The 13741-nt window shown below is 41.2% G+C and overlaps 1 protein-coding gene across 2 annotated transcripts in view; it reads right to left on the bottom strand.

Moving 5' to 3' along the window:
- The window catches only part of TNRC6C (trinucleotide repeat containing 6C), a 111428-nt gene that overhangs the window by 66945 nt on the left and 30742 nt on the right, over nucleotides 1-13741 (bottom strand). For both annotated transcript variants that reach the window (XM_011988168.1, XM_011988095.1), the window contains exon 3: nucleotides 13229-13555. The gene's annotated coding sequence lies outside the window, so the exon portion shown is untranslated. The remainder of the gene's footprint in view (nucleotides 1-13228; nucleotides 13556-13741) is intronic.

Genomic DNA, 13741 nt, shown 5'->3' with positions numbered 1-13741 from the left:
TACATTCATTGTAACAGTCTTCCTTTCAAGTCACTTAGACCAACCAGGGTGGCAAACCATTTCTGTAAAGGGCCTAATAGCCAAAATGCTTCAGGCTCTGTGGGCCATATAGTCTCTGTCACAACTACTCATTTCTGCTGCTGTGGCATAAAAGCAGAATGAGTGTGGCTGTGTGCCAACAAAACTTTATTTCCAAAAATAGGTGGTGGGCCAGATGTGGCTCATGGGCCCAGAGCTTGCCAACTCGATTGAAACAATAACTATTATTGAGTGCCTCCTATGTGCAGTTACTGTGCTGGGGACGCAGTCATAAACAAGATGAACGGCCTCTCTCTCACGGAGCACACATTCTAGTGTGAGTCATCGTGTGACTGGCTGGTTCTCCCTCTAGGCTGTAAACACCATGAAGGCAAGCAGTGCCTATTTTGGTCCTATTTTTATTGCCAGTGTTCAGCAGAGTACCTGACAGAGAAGAAGCAGTAAATAAACATCCATTGAACGAATGAATGAATAAATAATTCTTATCAATACTTGAAAGCAGTTTGCTAGTAAATGATGCTTAAATTTTCAGTCTTGAAGGTAAAATTAAGATTAAGCTTAGGTTGCCATGTTGACTAGCAACCAACTTAACTGAAGTTATTTGCAAAAATACTGGATTATCTATTCAGAAAAGTTAGTACAAGAGGAACTGACAGTTCAAAATCCTTTTTAGTTAGAAAAAATTACAACTGAGACTATGAATCTCTGTTGAAAACATAGATAGGGTTTGATAATAAGTTACACTACCTCACTCCTAGGTATATACCCAAAAGAAAGGAAATCAGTATATTGAAGAGATAGCTTTGATGTTTGCTGCAGCACTACTCACAACAACCAAGATTTGGAAGCAACCTACGTGTCCATAAACAGATGAATAAAGAAAATATGGCACATATACACAATGGAATACTGTTCAGCCATAAAAAGAATAAGATCCTGTCATTTGCAACAACATGGATGGAACTGGAGGTCACTATGTTAATTAAAATAAGCCAGGCAGAGGAAGACAAGCTTTGCATGTTTTCACTTATTTGTGGGAGCTAAAAATGAACATAACTGAACTTACAAAGATAGAGGCTAGGAAGGGTAGTGGGAGAGTGAGGGTTGGTGAGAAGTGGAGATGGTTAATGGGTACAAAAAATAATTAGAAAGAATAAATAAGACCTAGTAATTACCAGCATAACTGGCTGACTATAGCTAAAAATAATTTCACTGTCCATTTAAAAATATAAAAGAGTATAATAGGATTATTTGTAACACAATGGACAAATGCTTGAGATAACTGATACCCCATTTATCCTGATGTGATTATTACACATTGCATGCCTGTATCAAAATATCTCATGTAACCCATAAATATATATACCTTCTATGTACCCAGAAAAATAAAAACAATTATAAAAAATATAAGTTTTACTACAGAAGTCAACTTGGAACAATGCTATTTTACTTAAAAAGGAACCAGTGAATCAACCATCTCTTTTCTCCCACCTCTAATAGCCTCCTTGCGCTTCTTGGGATAGGCTGCAGCCTCACGGCCATGCTGTGGCCTGGTACATCTTCTGTCACAGAAGAGGAGCAGGGAGTGTGCCCAGCCAGCCCAGCCCACTGAAGTTTCAGGCTGCAGCTGCTGACATTCCATGTTTGGCTACCATTACGAGACATACTGCTATTCTTTTTTCCTTTTTTCCATACTTTTGCTGCTCTCTTGTTCCTTACTTCTTGGTTCTTCCACCTCATCAAATGGTCTGGCTCTCCAAAAATTAATTTTACTGAAAATTCAATGCAGGTTCATGGAAAAAGAAAAAAGTACCTACCACTTATAAACTCTCTTTTGAAGGGCAGGCTTAGGGATCTCTCTGAAAATTATAAATATAAAACCCCCAAACCGGGGACTGTATTGCATACTGAACTAATTAAAATATGCTTTTAGTTCTACTCTATCAAATCTTTGAACGTCTCCTCTTCCTCCTCATCACCACCACCACCATCACCATTGTTACCACCATCACCAACAACACCGTCATTACCACCACCATCACCATCATCACCACCAGCACCATCACCGTGATCACCACTACCATCATCGTTATCTCCACCATCATCACCAATTGCATCATCACTATCACCATCGCCAATGGCACCACCATCATCATCACCACCATCACCCATATATTTTTAATCAGAATACCAGGATTTATTCCAAAAATGAAAATGTAGTCTAAAAAAGTAAACGTCGTTAAAAAAAAAAAATCTGTGAAATGACTGACTTTTAAGAGCAGCCATTTTGAAATGAATGAAAACTCTGAAATGAACCAAGATTGAATTCTCTTACAGCTGTTCTAGACTCTCCTGTTCAGCACAGGAGCTTTCCAAGGCTAAAATCCATACACCTGACACACAGCAAGACTGAAAGAGTTTATAAATGAAAGTCCTCATATTCATAAGACATCACATACTTGATACCATTTCAGAGTTTGAAGTATTTCCATACACATCGGCTTAACTGAACCTTACAAACAATGTCAGTTTTATAGATGAAGAAACAGGCTCAGAGAGGCCAAGTGGCCAGGGTTTGTAACTAATAAGCAGTAAGGAATAAACTGAAATCTGGGTTTTCAGAATACAGTCTAGTGCTCTTCCCACCACATCATTCTATTATCAAATAATTCTTCCCCTAAAAAAGTCTTAAAAAGAAAAAAGAAATGAAGCTCATGTATAACGTTAAATTCCCTTTTCTTCAGCTAAGTGGTTTACACAGTCTATAAATAGGTGTCTATAAAAATCTAAGCTACATAACTGTCTTAAGTGATTAAATTAAAAAGGATTACATAATAGCATGGTTGAAAGAGAAAAGCTTTCCTTTGTCTTTAAATTCCAAAATGTTTGCATATAAAGATAAATTTTTCCTGGAAAAGTATTTAATGAAGAGCTTCCAAAAGCTATGGTAAGCAAAATTTTAATGAGGTATGAGATTTAATCAGATAGGAAAGTGTGGACAAGATTTACTCAGAGGCGTGCAGAACGCTTAACTGGTGCTAACACTGACAAACAGTAAATGCGTTCATTCTTTATCATCACAGTCCTTTTAGCTGAAATAATACATTATAGTTATAAAAACTAGTTCCCAATGCTTTCAACAGTTGACAATATATGTTCACTAAGGCATATTTGATATTGTTCACTTTGATACCACAAATCCTTCGCTGCTTGGTTTTCAGGGGCAGGATAAATGCTACAACTGCTTTCAGCTTTTGAAAACCAAAGATGCCTCCTCCTCTACTGCATTTACTGGGTGTAAATATCTCAGGGAGAAAGTACTTTGAATTCAAAATTCCATTGCTGGACAGACTCCCAAACATTTCATCTGTCAACTACTATAAATACAAGGAATTATGAAATGCAGAACACAGTACAAGATTTATTGGAAACACAAAAAGTGTCCAAAAGAATAAGTTTGTTGCCTTGTGTTTTTCTTCAAAACGGCAGTAAAATGAGATTCCTTCTTCAAGGTTAAGAATCTATTAAATAAAGAAGGAAACCGGGGGCAAAGGAGGCTTGCTTCCTAATCTGGGAGGGCCTGCCCGTGCCAGCCCGGCAGAGAGAACCCACAGTAGGGAAAGCCACGGGTAAGTCTCTGCTCAGTGCGGCAGATCTTTAGCAAACAGCTCTTTTCCAAGACGCCATTTTATCCAATCTGAATTGCAGCCAAGAGCTTAGGGACGCGGAGCTACCACTCACACGCTGGAATGTTATGTCACAAACGGACTGGCGAGAAGCAGCCACTATGTGTTCCGTGTTTGTTCCGTTTCTTCTGCTCTACGAGAGGCTGACGGGTGAGGAAATACCTGCAGACGGTGCCGCCCAACCCTCCTAGGAGACGCCACCTCGCGTGCACAGCTGCCTCTACTCCTGCATCTAGGCTCGCCTGGCCTCTCGCTACAACATGTCGGCTGGGTACAGCGAGAGCCGCCTCCTGTAGAGCTGCCAGGGAGCTGCCAGGAAGCTCCCGGGGCCAGCCTGCGTCCGGGCCACCCGCGGGCGCCCGCGGCCGCAAGCCGGGCAGGGCTGGGCAATGCCCTTTCTACTCCAGGAGGCACCCGAATCATCCCCTTCAACTAGGGGTGGAGGCATGGACGGATGGGATTTTACAGCTTTGATTATCTAATTGCAGCTGACACTAAACCGATCTTCCTTCCTCTTTAAATTCTTTCAATTGTCACAAACATTTTCACTTCAGGACCCAGTTACAATTAGCATCACAGCCACTTTTCTTCTGTGTTTTTGAAAGTCAGCCAAAAGAATAACGGCATTTTGCCTATTGGCTGCAGGCAAATAAACTGCGGCTCTCTCATCCTGCCTTTGTTTTCCGCTCTTTCTTTCTCTCTTTTTCTAAACAACTCCTAAACATTTGGCATGCCAACACTAGCTGTAATATTCTAAATGAGCCCCATATGTAAATTGGCAAGTGTCCAGCTTCTTAATTACTTTCCTGCCTCTATCTAAAAAAGATCTAAGTAGCAAACACTGCCATATATTAATCAAAGCCTCTGTTTATAAATGTACAAAGCAGCCACCAAAACAGTACATTGTTCCGCCTTTGGCACAAGAAGTTATTATTATTTTTTTGACGATAAAAGCTCTCAAGTGTTTCAAGCTGGAGTTATCCTGCAAACTTGCAGAAACATAATCTGCACTGAACATGACATGATCAGGTGGCATTCTTTGGAATCTCTGGAAATCACTGTACTTACTAATAGTCATCTTCCCAGTTAAGATCTGTTGCCATTTGGCTAAATGAACTCCCATCCAAATCAGTATGTGAATTTACAAATCTACTTTTCCCTGTATTATTTTATGAGAAGGCCAATGTTTCCTTTGCTGGTAATAGTCTTTATCTAAAGAGAACCTGGAATCAGGGCTGGGAGGCACCCTGGCCTGTCTGCCTCGCAGAAGCCCTTCGACCATTGGCAATAACTGACCGTCTCTCTCCGGCTACTGCCAGTGAAGGGGGAAGGAATAAAAGTTCTTCCAGAAACCTGAAAACCCTGCCCACCACCCTATATTTCCGCCACTCTCGTTCCACCTCTGTCTTCTGGGGCTGCCCAGGGTCAGCGGGGCTCTCAGGCCAGCCCTTTGACAGCTGAAATGCCCACAGGCTCTCCTCCTCTCGGGCTTGTTGTAGGCTCCCCTCTGTTGTTCTCCCAGTCCTTAGAGGGCATTTCTAGGCCTTTATTGCCCTGTCTGCTCTGGATGCCCTTGTGTGCAAGCCTGTGTTTCCCATGAGGGATGGCTGCCACAGGATGCTGCCTGAAAACAGTCACAGCATTAACCACTGGCAGGAGGCTCAGCTGGATGCCAGAAAGCTATGTTTAGAATTGTTAGCCCATTACAAAATTGGTTTCACTTGACTGAATTTCACTTCAACATCAGCATTATCAAATATTAAGAGCATCTAGGACTTATTTTTGCATGCAAGTATTAGAAGTCTTGGTTACCTTCTAAAATGGGATACTTGTGACATCAATAATGCTACAAAACCAATGACGCTTCTGCCCAACGCCCAGGCCAAAGTGGGTGACAGCAAGAAGTTGACACCAAGAACAGAAGGGATGGCTGACCTGGTAAGAGGTAGGGAGTTGGGGGGCAAGATTTGAAATTGTTGTTCTGTGGGGACCTGCAGCCTAGCAAAAGTTCACCTGGTTCTCAAACATGGGCTGCTCTTTATTGTCACAGGATACAGTGAGATTCCTCGTCACTGGAAGACTAATGCTATCTACACCTGTTGCCTGTTCTGTAAAAAATACAGTCAACTCTGTTTTTGTCCCTACTGCGTCTTGACACGTTCCAACTTGCCTGTCATTAATTCATGCCACTGGGCAGAGAACAACCACAGAGCATTCAGTCGTCAGTAAAGAGCTGTGCTATAGGTGTCTGCAGGATGTATTCCTGTATCTGAGCAGCTAGGTCATATTACCCAACATTTTGATAAATCCTGCCAAATGCCTACTTAACATTCCGACCAACAGCACACCAGTGTCGCCTTTTCCCACACTCTTGCTGATCGTCTGCGGTGGTTACAGGGTCTTGAGAAGATTAAGTGAGTTAATATGTGTAAAGCAATTGGACCTTGCAAATGGTAAGCACTCAATCCATAGTACTGTGTTATTGTAATAGAGGGATATTAACAAGATTTAAAGTTTTGACAATTTAGTAAGTGAAAGTGGTCTATCAATGCTGTTTCTATTTATCTTTTCCCTGATGACAAGGAAATACTTTTTTTATTTTTATTTTTTTGAGACGGAGTCTCGCTCTGTCGCCCAGGCTGGAGTGCAGTGGTGCAATCTCGGCTTGCTGCAAGCTGTGCCTCCCAGGTTCACACCATTCTCCTGCCTCAGACTCCCAAGTATCTGGGACTACAGGCGCCCACCACCACGTCCGGCTACTTTTTGTATTTTTATTAGAGACGGGGTTTCACCATGTTAGCCAGGATGGTCTCGATCTCCTGACCTCGTGATCGACCCACCTCAACCTCCTAAAGTGCTGGGATTACAGGCGTGAGCCACTGCGCCCAGCCACAAGGGAATACTTTCAACATACTTAGGACCCATTTGTGGTAGTTCTATGATCTGCCTGTTCACATTCTTTGCCCATTCTTGTATTGGACTGTTTTTCTTTTGATTTGTAGGAACGCTTGCTATTTTTGAGATATTTACCTTTTGCTATTTACACTGTAAACATGTCCCCTCAGATTTTATTCATATTGATGTACAAAAATTCTAAATTTGTATACCCTCAAATCTGTCAGTCTTTCTTTTTCATGGCTTATGATTAACATTTTATCCCAATATTTAGAAAATACTCTTAGGTCATCTTTCTGTAGTTCTTATATTTGTCTTGCATATGGCTTTCCAGCACTCAATATTGATCTGAATCACTATTTTCTCAGTGATCTGCAACTCTCCGTGTATACATCTGTTTTTCCCCCTGCTCTCTTTATATCGTAGTTCCTGGATCTGTGTTTACTCCTGCCCTAGAAACACACTGTTAAAATTACTCAAGGATCACAGCTCCCAGTGATAGCTCATTATGCTTTTTCAGTTTTTTGGCTCTTCTATTCACGTACATTCGCTCTTCTAAATGAACTTCAGAATTAGTCTATCAAGTTCCAAAAGCAACTTGTTGGAAGAGCTTTAAATCTGAATTTAATTTGGCTCTATTACCAAAAGAAGCTTTTATGCTGGTTTATTACTACTACTTAGTAATACCAACAGCCTACTTTTCGAGCCTTAGATCTTCCTGCTGCCCCCCCGCCACAATGAGCCTGCAGTGGTTACTGAGAGGCTTTACAATTGGGGGTCTGCGCTTTTCGTGCATGCAGGTCACTCCACCTGCAACGCCCTTTCAACTTCTTTGCCCGGCACAGCTAACTTGAAACTCCGCTCGTATCACCTCCATCAGGAAGACTTCCTTGCAGTCCCCTATCCGTAGTTTGGGTTAGTTGTCCTTTCCATGTGGCACTCTATCCTTACCTCTGTTACAGCACCTGGAAGTGGCTTACTTACTGGTTATTCCAAAACACTTCACTCATGAATTGTGCATCCCCAGTGCCGGGTATGTGATGTTTGGTAGGCATTCAACAAATATTCTGCTCAATGAACAAAAGATGACACACATGACAAAACCACAGTTCTGAAAGGCTAGCATCTTCCTCCCTTCTCAGAGCTGTGCAAGCCAAGTGTGGCACTGCTACCTGAACATTCTCACACAGGAAGAAAAGGAAAAAGAGTGAAAGAGTGTGAAGCTAGTACACTAGTTTGTCTAAGAAATGGCACAACGTGTGGTTGCAATTTTCTAAAGAAACAAGCTTGCAGATTAATGTAAATTAAAAGGTGAATTATGACAAAGTGTTGCAAGAGCCAGATGAATCTACTGATTTACATCCTGTTAGGAAGCATGTGCTATATAAAGAAAAAGAACAATGAAATAAATAACTGTCAGACTAAGTCTCTTTTCTTTTTTTATTTTATTTTATGGAATCTTGCTCTGTTGCCCAGGCTGGAGTACAGTGGCATGATCTCAGTTCACTGGAACCTCTGCCTCCCAGATTCAAGTGATTCTCTTGCCTCAGCCTCCCGAGTAGCTGGGGTTACAGGCGCCTGCCACCACACCCAGCTAATTTTTGTATTTTTAGTAGAGATGAGGCTTTGCTATGTTGGCCAGGCTGGTCTTAAACTCCTGACCTCAGGTGATCCACCCGCCTCGGCCTCTCAAAGTGTGGGGACTACAGGCGTGAGCCACTGCACCTGGCCTATGTAAGTCTCTTTTCTAATTTCACCAGTTGCCTTGTACTGTAATAGTATATAAATTTTATCTATACTTACACAGCTAAAAATGCTACAAATTCCATTTTTAACTCTTTAAAAATGTTCCCATTTCTGCTCCTCTATTGCTTAATTTTATCCATAAATCCTCTCTGTTTATTGCAATGGACACGTAAGTTTTCCATTAGTACAGTACGGGACTATAACATTTACTTCCACGGGAAAGCAAAAGGCAACTGGTCAAATACTCAGTTATGGGGAAACGAGGATGCCCACAAATCTTCACTGTGCAACTTTTTAAAGCTATGACAAAGGTGACTTGAACTCCATCGATTGCTTCCACGAATACTTCACCTTCTTTAGTTTTTGCTAAGCACACTAAAACTTGTGGGGAGGACACAAAGAGCTTACATACTAACACACCTGGGAAAAACACAGAAATCCATGTGCTAAGCTGAAAGAACTCCCAGTTTCACTTTGCTTTTCATTAGAAATGGTGTGCTGTTAAATTCCTAAGGATTCGTCACCTGCCCCCTGCTTGGTTAATTCAACCTTAGTTCTACTGACCCAGCATTTGTACTTCTGTACTTCTTTTTAATTTAACCTTACAAGTTAGAGCAATGTAATCACGAATAAAACTCTATTTTTTGTTTTAATGTAGAAGTGACTGTAGGAGTCACTTCTGCATTAAAGTGACAGATACAAGTACAACGAAAATCTATGTATTACTTTTAAGAAAATTTTAAGAGCTTTTATTTCAAACTGTATCTAAAAATACTTTCACTGCAACCAGAAATCTGGTTACTCCTCAGGAATACACTAATACAATTTCACCTGGATATGAATTCATTAAACAACTGTAATATGAAAAAGAGAACTCTAGGACAGACAAATGAAATTTCAAAATATACACAAATCACAGAGTGATGAGAAAGCTTTACTGCACTGTTTTCGAATTTAGTCAGTTAAAAAATTTGAGTATTTTTTTGAAACAGGTCTTGCTATGTTGTCCATGCTGGTCTTAAACTCCTGGGCTAAAGCGATCTTTCTCCCTCAGCTTGTCAGGTAACTGGGATTTGCAAACACTCTGCTTCACAATGGTGTTTCAAAGATGGGTACATATTTGTTGTATATTTCAAAGTCTCACATTAACAACTATCACCTGCATTACTCAACACTTATTATAAGCAAGACCTTGTGCTGAATATGAAATAAATACCTCATCTTTAAAATTAGGAATCTCTTCATTTCAAAGATGAGTCGAAAGTGCAGGGAGTGAACGTGATTTGGTCAAGGTCGCACAGGAGGTGGTGGGTCTGGAAAGTGAATTGGGCCTGTCTCTTGACCACTTTGCCACACTGCCTCCATGCACGCTGATGCTCACCTACAATCCCTGTGCCAACACCATAACAACATGGGATGGTGTTCCAGAAAGGCCTTCCACTGACAAAATCAAACGAAGTCATTGGAATAGTGTCCGAGTCAGAAATTTAAGGGCAGGGACCTTAGAGATTAGAGGTCATGAGAGGTTCAAACTTCTCATTTTAGATGAGAAATGGAAGTACTAGTTGGTGGCACAATAAGTTCTAGTTTCCAAGTCCTCACCTATGGTTCAGAGATTTTCCCATTCTGCTTAATCATAGAAAGCTCAGAGACATTATTTATTTTTTCCTGTTGCCCAGGCTGGAGACTCGATCTTGGCTCACTGCAACCCCCAACTCCCAGGCTCAAGCGACTGTCCCACCTCAGCCTCTTGAGTAGCTGGGACCACAGGCACGTGTCACCACATCTGGCTAATTTTTGTACTTTTTGTAGAAATGGGGTTTTGCTATGTTACCCAGGCTGGCCTCGAACTCCTGAGCTCTAGCAATTCACCCGCCCAGGACTTCAAAGTGCTGGCAATACAGGTGTCAGCCACCACGCCCGACCTCAAACATTGTCTTCATAGGATATTTCCAACTTAGTTGAAAGGCAAGACTTTTATGACCTAATCAGCAAAAAATATAGGATATATAGTATACAGTAAGCGTAAAGGTGTGTGTTACAAACTAGGCATATTACATCTGTAAGAATAGAATGGAGACAGAGCTGCTTGGGGAAGCCTCAGGGGTGCGGGGTGACAATGAACTGGAAGGAAAGCGGGGGTGGGAGGGGCAATTAAGCATGTGTGCATAGGGGGAGGGGACTTGACCGCGAGCATGGCACACTTGTGAGACAGTAAGAAAGCAATCCCAATCATAATAGAAAGTAGGCCATGGAGACCAGGCACGGTGGCTCATGCCTGGAATCCCAGCACTTTTGGAGGCTAAGGCAGGTGGATCACCTGGGGTAGGAGTTTGAGACTATCCTGACCAACATGGTGAAACCTCTTCTCTACTAAAAACACAAAATTAGTCATGCATGGTGGCAGTCGCCTGTAATCCCAGCTACTCAGGAAGCTGAGCCAGGCAGGAGAATCACTTGAACCCGGGAGGCAGAGGTTGCGGTGAGCCAAGACTGTGCCATTGCATTTCAGCCTGGGCAACAAGAGAGAAAGTCAGTCTCAAAAAAACAAAAAAGGAAAAAAAGAGAAAGTAGGCCATAGAAAGTAGAAGGGAAAAATGATGGGGAGACTCAGCTATGAAGGGCCTTCACAGCCAGACAGAAAAATGGAGAGTACATTAGTAACTAGGTGACCAGGGCAGATTTGTGAGGGGGCCCCTCATCAATGAAGGTGATGAGTTAGAAAGATGCACCTGGCTCTGATACCAGAGACTGTTAAGGAAGAGATGAAATTGGTATAAAATGAAGATTTTTGTTTGGGAGTCAAGAATGAATTTCTTATTTTGTGCTCACTACAAAGATTGATCAATTTTTTGAGATTTTTTAATCCATAAAATGATTTATGTACTTCTATATATTGTATATAAATATGCATATATAGTATATATAGTATATAAAATATATATTTTATACTATATATAAATATACATATATAGTATAGATGGATATATAGTATATAAAAATATATATATACACACACACACACACCTTTCTTTGAAATGGAGTTTTGCTCTTGTTGCCCACGCTGGAGTGCAACAGCGCGATCTCTGCTCGCCGCAACCTCCACCTCCCAGGTTCAAGCAATTCTCCTGCCTCAGCCTCCCGAGCAGGTGGGATTACAGGCATGCACCAACACGCCCAGCTAATTTGGTATTTTTAGTACAGACTGGGTTTCTCCATGTTGGTCAGGCTGGTCACAAACTCTCGACCTCAGGTGATCCGCCCACCTTGGCTTCCCAAAGTGCTGGGATTACAGGCATGAGCCACCGTGCCCAGCCTAAAATAATATTTTAGAAGGACTATGAACTAGGAATATTTTCTTGGATAATGTTATCATATTTACAGAAACAAATATTTAATGAAAAAATATTATCATAGCAAGGTTTTATTGACTTAATTGCTTATTTTCTACTTACCTAAGAAGATACCAGTAACATTCTGCACCAGCAGCATTTGATGAGAACACTGATGCAATACTGTCAACCAATCACATCACAACCAGATACAACCAGAACAGGCAGGGCTGTTACATTTCTTATTCAGTTTTTCAAAATAAGCCCCTTAAATTAACACATCAAGCTATTTAGGTCTAACTATAGAATCCTTTTCTCTGTTAAGATTTTCCCAAGGACCATATTAGGAAAGTAGCACGTTTGATTGTAAACAGTTGGCAACTAAATAGATGAGACTATACTCTTGGTCAGTGAATATATTTTATCTTTTCTGCCTTGCTTTTTGGTGACAATCATTGACCTATATCCCCTCTACAAAGTGGTTAGCAGATGAAAGTCAAGGCTATTTGAAGAGACTTGGTAAAGTTGTCTAAAAATATTAGTTCTGACTATACTCCAAAGTCATAGTTCTGAAAAACATTGCTATAAATACTTTTAGGTCATGCTAGAATCAGTCCCCATATTAAAAAGCAGCACATGAAAGAAAACAAGAATATGACTTGTGACATGTTTCTTTTAAATTCCAATCTAAGAAGCCTCCTTGCATATCTAATTACAGACCTTCATTTCACAACCATGAGCAGGTAAGTTTCCATTCTAGAAACAGCACCAATTATTAGTTGTTACTTGAAACCGAAAAATTGAAGAATCTAACAGAGAACATGGCAGTTGACCACAAATACTTTGTTCTCTTCCAAAAATTCCTTAAAACTACAGTACATGAATTTTTCAAAAGTACAAATCCATCAAGTCAAGGAGATTGGAAAAGAAGCTGACATGAAATGAGAGACATCTACATTTTGGCAGCTGGAAAGCAAATAAACAAGTGGTGATTTTTCTTAGGAGCCAAAACAAAGCTAACAACTAGTTACAGGCAAGGAAGCAACAAGAAGCGGGGCTTAGGATGAGGAGATATCAGACAGGCTTGGCTCAATGTGTGTGACTAAGTTACAGTTAGAAACACTTAGTGGAAGGATCAGTCCCTGCAAAAAAAATGCTTGTGTGCACTCATAAGACAGACTAGGAAATTGAGAGAAAAGGGTTTTACTGAAAAGTTTTCACTGCTGGGTTCTAAAGTATCTGCCTTGATGGGTTCGTATGAACTAATGTACAGACCTTTAGTTTCTGATGAAAAATAAGCTCAGCTGAAGTAGCTCATGCCATCTGCAAACTCATCAGCAATAATGTAAATAAACAGAGGGAAAACACAATTAAATTTTAAAACCCACTTGAAATGAAATGAATTTGTCTGTCTCTGTGTATGTAGTGAGTATGGACCAAAATATGTCATTTCTATTGCTCAGCAGCAAAGCTGAAAATAGCAAACAGTTTTCAGATCAAAATGAATGTCTCATCTTATGTGGTTTTTACCTGGTTGGAGCTTACTGGGATGATGCTGTGTTCCGGCTCCAGGTAGGGGAGGTGGGCTTACCCCTGCAGGCCCAGCACCCTGGGTTGGGCTCACACTGGTTAGAGTCCCCGTAGGCAATGGCTGGCCTCTCTTTAATAGCTGCTTCTGTTCTTGCTGGCGGAAGCGTGGAGGCACCTCACGAGGCAGGTAACGGGATGCAGCTGGCTGCTGGCCACCGGCACATGAACGTTTGCCATTGTTGCTGCTGGAGATAGTGCTGGTGGAAGTACTGGTACTGGTACCGGCAGGTTGGGGCTGGCTTGAACAGGTCTTAGTAGGTTCTGGCACTAAAATGAGCAAAAGGCAAAAGAACCCAAAACTTTAGCTAGACCCCCTTAAAACCCAACCCAGACCAAAGAAACCATAACCAAACACTGAGAAAAAATGACAATGCAGTGCTCTGGAAACAGAACTGGACTGAAGTCTAGAGTTCCTAGTTTTGGAAACAGAGCTGGACTGAAGTCTAGAGTTCC

The sequence above is a fragment of the Mandrillus leucophaeus genome, unplaced genomic scaffold (assembly GCF_000951045.1).
Source record: "Mandrillus leucophaeus isolate KB7577 unplaced genomic scaffold, Mleu.le_1.0 Scaffold1, whole genome shotgun sequence".
Lineage (NCBI taxonomy): Eukaryota > Metazoa > Chordata > Mammalia > Primates > Cercopithecidae > Mandrillus > Mandrillus leucophaeus.
Note: the sequence above shows the minus strand (reverse complement) of the source record. Positions and strands in the feature narration are given on the sequence as shown.